This window comes from Lycium ferocissimum, chromosome 9, assembly GCF_029784015.1.
Source record: "Lycium ferocissimum isolate CSIRO_LF1 chromosome 9, AGI_CSIRO_Lferr_CH_V1, whole genome shotgun sequence".
NCBI lineage: Eukaryota > Viridiplantae > Streptophyta > Magnoliopsida > Solanales > Solanaceae > Lycium > Lycium ferocissimum.
In genome coordinates this window covers 14025836-14036092 of record NC_081350.1, presented here as the reverse complement: position 1 = coordinate 14036092, position 10257 = coordinate 14025836, and positions in this window count along the sequence as shown.

Here is a 10257-nt window from a genome sequence, read left to right as displayed (position 1 = left end):
AATCTCTCTAAGGTTTGCTTACGGATGTAAATCTGATGTTTTTGGGGTAAAATGGTGAGTTAGTGGGGTATTTATATGAGTGTGGGTCGGGTTTGGCTTAATGGGCCGAAAGTAGTGGGCTTTTAAGTGGTTTCTAGAATTTCCGCGTTGGTTCGCGGGCTTCTGGCAGTTAGTTTTAAAATGCTTATAACTCCCTACTCCGATGTCATATTGACGAAAGGTTTGTTGCAATGGAAACTAGACTCAACGAACTTCATTTAGGCTCTTGAATCACCTCAAAACTCCTTGTATGCTAAAAGTTACACTCCCATCTATTTGGACCAAAATTTGCTTCCGAAATTTCACCAACTTCTTCCAAAGTCCCATTAACTTTCTTTTCTTCTATCCGCTTGATCCCGGAACCTTCCGAAACTTTCCATACATGATATATATCATTAATTATACTTGATAAAGATCATGTCCCTTGGTTCCAAGGTTGTCCTTCCCGATCGGGACTTACGAGATCATAATTCACATTTACTTCGTTGTTACGTACTTCCTATGGCTACCTTTCAAAACTTCACGGGACGTCTCCGATACTCCATTAATACGGTGAGATACGTGGCGTGCTCATGCTCCGAGAGGGCGGGGTGTAACAGTTAAGTTAAATTACTTCTAAATTAGCAAGAGATAATTTTCTAAAAAAAAAAATAAAAAAATTGGACCAAATAAACTGAAACAATATTTTAGCTATCAAGTAAACATCTAATTGTTATCAAGATTTTAGCTATCAACTAACATAAATTTATGAGACTCTGCTAGTAACATTTTTTTATTGCCTATAAAGTTTTTGTAGATTAAGCGAACGAATCAATAAAGACTACATCATAGTAGCATAATAGAACGTACAAAGACATTGGGCCCGTGCATAGCATAGACAACATCCCACTGGTATATTAGAAGCCACAGTTGAGCTGCTTGAGGAGGCTATTTCACCGTCATGCCTGCCTGGCATGAGAATTCTTGTACACTCGTTAAACATTTAAGAACAAACAGGGGTAGCTTGGTCATTCCATTTGTGTGTGCTTTCTTTTTCTTTTTACGGGTAAGCTTGATGTGTCTTGTGTTAAACTATATGATTTTTTAAGACGAAAAGGCTGACATCATAGCCACGTGTTCGTTCCCTTTCAATTTTCCTTCTGAAATTGATAGTTTACTGCGTTGCAATATTATTGGTGAGAGCCGAGAGGGGCTCTACCTCAGGGTTCTGTTTTTTCTTTCACTGGACTTTCCTCTTATTTTGGTAATCTTTTGGTCTTAGTGCTATTATTTCTAAATTAATTAGAAAATTATTCTATATCTCAAATTCTCAAAATTTAGGAGAGCTGACCATGAATTAGTAATTAACTAGTGTACTTGCCCGCGCTTCGCGCTGTCATAAAAAATAGTTCTCTTACAAATACAAAATTATAGATTTAATGGAAGAAAAAAATACAAATAAGAATGTAGATAGTAAAATAGAGGTAGACATTAATCCGCACATTAGTCTACAGTACTCTCCCGCTCATTTTATGTGTATGTATTATTGTATGGGAAGTCAAATTAGTTTTTCTTTGACTATAATTTTCTCAAAAAAAAAAAAAAAAAATTGAAGTATTTCAAATCATCAGATTTGTTGACTTGTAGAAATTTTTGTGTAGCTTATTAATATATAAATTGTAGTTTAAATATTTTGAAGAATCTACACCTAAATTCATAGTCAAAATTATGTGTTTTGACACCGAGTTCCTTCCCATAAATTGAGACAAATTGAAGGGAGTAATTATTTCTACTAAGCAAAATACAATTTTACCATATAGAACTAACCTGCTAAAATGCATAAAAATTGCTGAAAATTAAGAGGAAATATGAAGAAAAAGAAAAGTGGAATAAGAGCACAATAGGCATTTGTTAGCTTGAACCCTCTCTTCGAGAACATCAGCTTGATACAAAAACAAAGATAATAAAATCCCATAAGTGTTACAACCCCAAAATAAAAATAATCGGTATCAGCAGAAAAGATATATGCTTCTCCTAAAGCATATAGATTGATATTCAGAAAAGAGCTCATATTGGAGTAAAAAAAGTTTATGTATGAGTGAAAAAATTTGAGGATGAAGAAGTGAATATAAACCAAGAGACTTTTGGACTCTTAGTAACGGTTGTAACTTCTGATAGTAGCTTTTGGATTCTCCACTAATCAATGCTTTCTCCATTAATAATAAATTCTGATTTTTTTTTAAAATAATTAAATGTAAAGAATGAGCGAAATGCAAAAAATCTACGAATGAGAGTTATAGATCAATAAATAATGAGATTTTAAGTAAATTCTTCAGTTGAGACTATGGATAGGTAATCCCAAGCATAATAGAATAAATATAAATTTTTATGTTTAACATAAGCGAGAGAATCACCTTAAAAGTAAAATTTAAATGTATCTGAAAATAATAATGTTCAACTGAAAAAACTAATGAAATTATAGTAAATAGAAATAATAGTAGACATATTCATTTATTCCTTATAAAAAGAAAAAAAAAATCAAGTAAACAAAAGACAACTCCGGCATTCAAAGGGAATAACAATTTTCTAGGTTTATTTTCTTCAAATAAATTTAAAAAATACGCTCGATCCCAAAACTGGAAAGCTTAAAATTAATACTTCAACTGTACAACAGATGAAGCTCGTACCTTGCCCTCATATTTCAAGAGTTAGAATGAATATTTCACTTTAGTATAGCATAACAATATAAGTAACTTTTTAACTTTTGTTATATTTTTGTTCTTCGTCATATTGTATACAAAATTAGATTTTCGTTCTGAAAAATACTTTCCTCACCTGTAACCCAGTAATATTCTTTCAAACACTAAAAATTTCAATCAAGTTCACCATAATTTCATTACAAATTAATAAATTGAAATTCTCAATCAGATACTTCAAACCCCAAAGACATCACAGAGAAAAAGAAACACTTAGGATGTGTTCGGTATGGAGGAAAATGTTTTCCTGAAAAATGTGTTCTTGAAAAATAAGTGAACTTCTACTTATTTTCTTATGTTTGGTTAGGTAGTAGAAAATAAGTGAATTTCTTACTTATTTTCTCATGTTCGGTTGCTTGGTAGAAAATATTTTTCGGAAAATACCACCCATGCCCCACCAACCCCACCCCAACCCACCACCCCATACCACCACACCACACCAACCCCCCACACCCACTCCACCCCACCACCCACTGCCCACCCCAACACCCACCCTCCACCACCCACCCACCCCCAACAAAATCCCGCCCCACCCAACCACCACCCTCCAACGCACTTAATCTTCACCCACCCCTACCCCACACCACCACTCTATCCGACCCTCCCACCCCCCTCCAAATTTTCTATTTCATAGATTTTATTTTACTTTTATTAAAAAAAAATGGTTGGAAACGCACCATCCTACCTTGGTAGGAGTAAGGTCTATACGTATCTTGTACCCCCCCCTGGACCCACGTTATGGGATTTCAACGGGTTGTTGTTGTTGTTGTTTTATAAAAAATGGAAAAAATTTTCTTATCCACCCCACCACCACCCACGATCCCTCACCACCGCCACTACAACCCACCCCCACCACCCACCCCACACCAAATTTAACCACACAAACATTTTATTTTTATAATTTTTTTATAAAGGTAAAATTAAATTTGAAGTAGAAAATTCGGGAGGGGGTAAGGGGTGTGGCCGGGGGGGGGGTGGAAAATCAAAAAAGATTTTTTTTTTCAAAACTTATATTAAGAAAAATTAATTTTTTTTGGAGGGGGTAGTGGGGTGTTTCGGGAGGGGGGGGGGGGCGTAGAAAACCACAAAAAACAAAACTTTTCAAAACTTAAAAAAAAAAAAAAATTGGAGGGTGGTGGGTTGTTGGGGGGGGGTGTCGTGGGGTAAAAAACCAAACAAAAAAAACATTTTTTAAGAAAAAAAATAAAATTTGAGGGGGGGGGGAGGGGTGGGGGGGGGGAGGTGCGTGAGGTTGTGGGAGTTCTTTGAGGTTTGGTAGTTGGGGGTGGGTTGGGTGGTTGGTGAAATGCCAATTGTGGACTTGTTTTCCCTACTTTGATTAGGGAAGTCATTTTCCCATTTTTGAAGGAATTTGTTTTTTTAATGAAAATATTTTCCAAAAATTTTAACCAAACGAACATTAAAATGTTTTCCTTCATACCGAACACACCCTCAAAGGAAAAATACTTGAAATCACTACGTACAAATTTCTTGTGGTTTGCCACCAAATTGAAAACGGCAAGTGATTCACTTGATTCAAACTCACTAAAAGCTCAAAAAAAAAAAAAAAAAAAAATAATAATAACAACCAATACAATAACAAGAATATGAAACACGTTCCAACTAATTAAATATTCCAACATGAATCATGGTTCGATATAAAATTCAATTGAGTAGAAAAGGTAAAAAAATTATTTAAAACAGAGCGAGCAGACGAAAAGAGAACATGAGAGTACAGAATAATCCCTCTGTCCCAATTTATGCGGCACAGTTTGTATTTCGAGAACCTTTTAATATTGATCGTGTATTCGGACAGAGAATTCTTTGTTTTTTTTGACATAGAATCTATACATTTAGGAACTATGTAAAAAGTACTACAAGTTACAATAATTGACAATTCAAAATATTTAAAAGACCTATAAAATAATTATGGTAAAAAAAATTATTTGAATCTCGAAATCCGAAAGGTGCCACATAAATTGAACGGAAAAGGCTCAACTATGCCATCGAACTATCGGAAATGGTTCATTAATGCCACTCGTCAATAGTTTGGCTCATTTATGCAATTGAACTATCGGAAATGGTTCATTTATGCCATTGAACTATCGCAAATGGCTCATTTATACCACTCATCAATAGGTTGGCTCATTTATGTCATCGCCCTTTACCAAAATGACTCATCCATGCCATTTTTCATTAACGCCGGTTTTACAATACCAAATATGACACATGACCTCCAACTAGATTATGGTTGTAAGGGGGTCGGGTGTATGGGTCGGATTTTTTTTATTAATTTGGGATTTAAAATTGGGCTGGTTTAATTAAACAACGTAAACCTCTAATTGGAGGCCACGTGTCATATCTGGTATTATAAAATCGGCGTTAATGAAAAATGGCATGGATGAGTTATTTTGGTAACGAGCGATGGTATAAATGAGTCAAACTATTGATGAGTGACAGAAATGAGCTATTTTCGATAGTTCGATGTAAGCCTATTATCCGGTTTGAACCGGACCGATAACCGGTTAATAAACCGGCCGGTTTTCGGTTTAAAAACCGGAACCGACCACCGGTTCCGGTTTACTGGTTTTAAAATCAAATCGGACCGGTCCGGTTCGAAGCCCATCCCAAAACCTCTTTTTTTTTTTTTTTTTTTTGATTTTTTGTATAGTATATATATATTATAGTATTTATTACTTTATTGTAGGTATATTTACATATGTTATATAAGTTTATAAGTAAAGTTTATATATATACTGACTAATAGCAATACAGCATATACGTGTGTGTATATATATATATATATATATATATATATATTAAATTATATGCTTAAGTTATACTACATATACCTAAAATATACTAAGAATATACTTATATATATCAATATACTTAGGTTATATATATATATATATATATATATATGTTTAAGTTATATGTATACTTATAACTTATATATTATAGCTTAAGTTATTTATAGCTTAAGTTTTTTGTAAGTTTATAAATTCGTATTTTATAAATTAAGTATATTTATATTATAAGTATATTTTAGTTATTTTTTAAGTATATAACTTTCTAGTTTTTAATTTAAGTACATGTATATTATAAGTATATTCTTAGTATATTTTAGGTATATTCCTAACTTAATATAAGTAAAAATATGAATACAAATAAATGGAAGAAAGCTCAATGAGCCATATATTTTATTCATTCTTGGATAACATTTATTTGCAAGTTGTAATTTTTTTTAACTTGCAAATAATAGATGAGTTGCAAAGAAATAGTAGAATAATAAAATCACCAATTGTCAATCATTTGGTTAATTTCCCCCATATCATATTCGGTCATGGAGATATCTTCAAAGTCTTCCATTTGGTCCGCTCCACTTGCTATCAAATCTTCAATCTCTTCCTCTTCGCCTTCCACCGCTTGTAAGTTTTGGTTGCGTCGCTCCGATCTAATCCAATCGCGAATGCACACTAGTACTTGCAAGCTAAATCCGAATAATGAGTGTCTATGATCTCCAATTTGTTGTCTTCCTTGGCTAAATGCACTTTCCGAAGCCACGGTTGATATTTGAACCGTAAGGATATCTCGAGTCATTCTTGAAAGTATCGGATAACTTGCCTTGTATTTCTTCCACCATGCTAAGACGTCCAAATCATCTAGTTCCTTGATGTCCACATTTGGGTACGCATCAAATAAAAGCGATATTCATCAAAGTTTGCATTATGAGAAGGAGTTGGATGTGAATGTAAAACTTTTAAATGCGACAACCCCGACAAGCCCTTTTTGCTACTTTGAGAAGTAGTAGGGCGTGGAGCAATGGGTGTAGCATTTTCTTTCAAATTAGAATAATGACTAAAAAATTTTCCAAACTCGACATCAATCGCGAGCTCGACGTCAGCTAAAGATGGTTCAACTCCCTCTTCAATTTCTAAAAATGTATAAATTTGATTAACCAATGCTTTAGTATAAGACATTTTTAAACAAGGATTTAAAAGAGAACCCAATATAAATAAAGTTGGGATGGGAAAAAAACACTTCTCAAATTTTGTTGTCATATTAAAAATAGCCGCTTGATAACCGGATTTATTTTTATACTCTTGTAAAACTCTAGCTATTTTCGCTAAGTAGGCTAAAATTCCGGTTACCGTGGGATAGAATTGTTTAGAAAAAGCAAGAGTTGCATTATAAAAAATTTCTAAGAGTTCAACACATTCCTTAACATCTTCCCAATCCGTAATATTTAACCAATCATCACTATTCGTATTATAATGGTTGTGAACTAGTCGTATGGGAACCCTATACTCATATGCTTGTTGTAGCATAATGTAAGTTTAGTTCCACCTAGTCTCAATTTCTACTTGAATTTTCCTAGGTCTAAGGCTATTTTCTACATAAGAATTCTTAAAATCTCTCAATTTTCTCCTATTAACATTACAAAAAAGAAACGTAACCGCATTTCTAACTTTTTGAATAGAATTTTCAAAACACGCAAGACCATCTTTAACAATTAAGTTTAAAATGTGACAACTACATCTCACATGAAAAATATTTTTTAGCGGAGGGTTTAATTCCCTTTTTAAAAGACCAACCGCCTTTGTATTATTAGACGCATTGTCTAAAGTAATACAAAGTATTTTTCTATAAATGTTAAAAAATATCATAATAGTAGACATTGAATCCGCTAAAAATTTTCCATCGTGACGATCTTTCCCTTCATCATATAAAAAAGCTATAATTCTATTTTGCATAACCCAATTATCATCAACCCAATGACATGTAATAGCAAAAAAATCTAACTTGTTAAGACTGAGACCCAAATTAGCGGTAAGAGAAACATTACAATTTAAAGAATTAAATACATGGCGCAAATAAAATCTATATTTTTTATACAAATCTATAACATCCGCTCTACAAGTACTTCTAGGAATACCCTTAAATAACGGATTATAACAATGTTGAATGTAAGTAACAAACCCCAAACCTGAAGGAAAGGAAAATGGTAAACAATCATAAGCTACTATTTTAGCTATTTCTACACGCTCTTTTTTCTTGTCATACTTAAAATTTTTACCGATTCGTGGGCCTATCGTCATTTGAATACCCCCACATTTGAACCCGTTTGCTCTTCCCAAACATCCATATGTTTCTTTCTCATATGACCATTTAGTGTACCCGTTCCACCATCCTTACTAGTTCCTTATCTAAAAGCAAATACTTATCCACATATGTGACATTTAGCTGTTTGGCCTTCCTTATCCTTAGTCATATGTTTTCAAATTTTAGCGGTTGGCTTACGAGTTCTAGGCGGTTTGTCTTGTGTATGTAATTGTATAGGACTTGTATCTCCTATGGGATTTTTGGGGGCTTGTGTTTCATCACAATCATCAATTTCATTAAAGTGTCGGTATAATAATGTTGCATTGCCTCATGATCTAAAAGTGAATTATTTCCACCAACATCAATACCTAAATTAGGTGTTTCTTCCACGAATGTTTCCTCATTAAACCCACCCCTAACAATACCACTACTACCGGCACCACGTCTAAATTTCTTCGCCATTATTAAATAGAATTAATTTAAATCACACTCAAATAAATCACAAGAAAATAAATTACAACAAATTAAATTGCGTAAATTAAATTGCGAAAAATAAAGATAGAGTTGGAACGAAGGTACCAAATTGCCGGACTAATTTCCAACAAAGTGAAGGCGGCTAGAATTGCAAATCCACCAAAGCTACTTCGGATTGTTGCAAAATCACCAACTCCACCAACAATATTATAATTGCAAAATTAATAATTGAAACTATAACAAGACTTTATAATATTTAACTGAGAGAAATTTAAAGTGGCTAATTGTTGCAAAGTAACTATAATTGAGAGATTGAGAGAAAGAGAAGAGTGAATTGGTGTGGATTAAAATGAAAATGGAGAGGGGTTTATATAGGGGTGGGGGATGGGTTAAAGTGTTAAAAAAAAAGTTTAGGGGGTTGGGGGGGCCAAAATGGGGGTTTAGAACCGTTTGGCAACGGCCATTTTTGCAAATGGATTGTTGGCTAACGGTCCAGCCCACAGCCCAACGGCTACATTTTTAAATTTTTTTTAAATTCGACCAGTTTAACCGGTCCGGTTTCGGTCCCAAAAAAATCAAAACCGGACCGGTATTTATCAAACGGTTGACTGGAACCGTTCCGATTTCGGTTACCGGTTTGAACCGGTTAACCCGAACCGGTTGATGGGCCTAGTTCGATGGCGTAAATGAGCCATTTCCGATAGTTCGATGGCATATTTGAGCCTTTAAATTGAAAAGGAGGGAGTAGACAAATGTAGAACGCAGTCTCCTTGCTAACAAAATAAAAGGTGTTGAGAAGAATTAATTTTAATACATGAGGAACAAAGTTTAGTTTGAAGTCCCAAATATCAACACCACCCACAAAGACTATCCATTGCTGCGAAAATGAATAAACTTCATGTCCCAGCATTATATTACTATAGATTTGCTTTAGGTCTATACGAATGTTACCGTGTAATTCATGTAATGGTCCATTATTATTAATTCTTATGTTAATCAACCGTTACCTCATATTCTTAATAAGCCACTGAAAGTCTTAACTGCCTTTACAAGTCTTATTAGAAGGTATGACTTTTGAGATATTTTTTCAGCCTAGTATATAAGAGTTAGTTATGGTTTTAATATCATAATTAGGATAGGAAACTCAAGGGACTCAAGATATTATTTTGTAGATTTTAATGTTATTTAAAGCTTATAATGAAGGATTTATAATTGAAAATTCATGGAAATTTATATTTAGATATTTTTGAGGAAGAAAAATGGCAGAAAAAAGATAAATAGCATTCTACGCCATAGGGGTGCCACATCACCTCATCTATGCCTAGCTTTGAAAAAAATTTCAAAACATCTTTTTAAATAATTTTTTGGAGGGGGTGGTGGGGTGTTTGGGGGGGGGGGGGGTCATAGAAAACCATAAAAAACAAAACTTTTCAAAGCTTTTTTTACAAAATAATATTTTTTTTGGAGGGTGGTGGGGTGTTGGGGCGGTGGTGGGGGGTGTAAAAAACCAAGCACAAAAACTTTTTTTAAGAAAAAAAAAATTTGGAGGGGGTGGGGGTGGGGGTGGGGGTCTGGTGGTGTTGGGGGAGGTGCGTGAGGTTGTGGGAGTTGTTGGGGTTTGGTGGTTGGGGGAGTGAGTTGGGTGGTTGGTGAAATGTCAATTGTGGACTTGTGTTTTCCTACTTTGATTAGAGAAATTATTTTCCTCATTTTTAAGGAACTCGTTTTCCTAAAGAAAATGTTTTCCAAAAATTTTGACCAAACGAACATGAAAATGTTTTCCTTTCACACCGAACACACCCTCAAGGAAAAATACTCGAAATCACTAGGTACAAATTTCTTATCGTTTGCCACCAAATTGAAAAAGGCAAGTGATTCCCTTGATTCATACTCACTAAAAGCT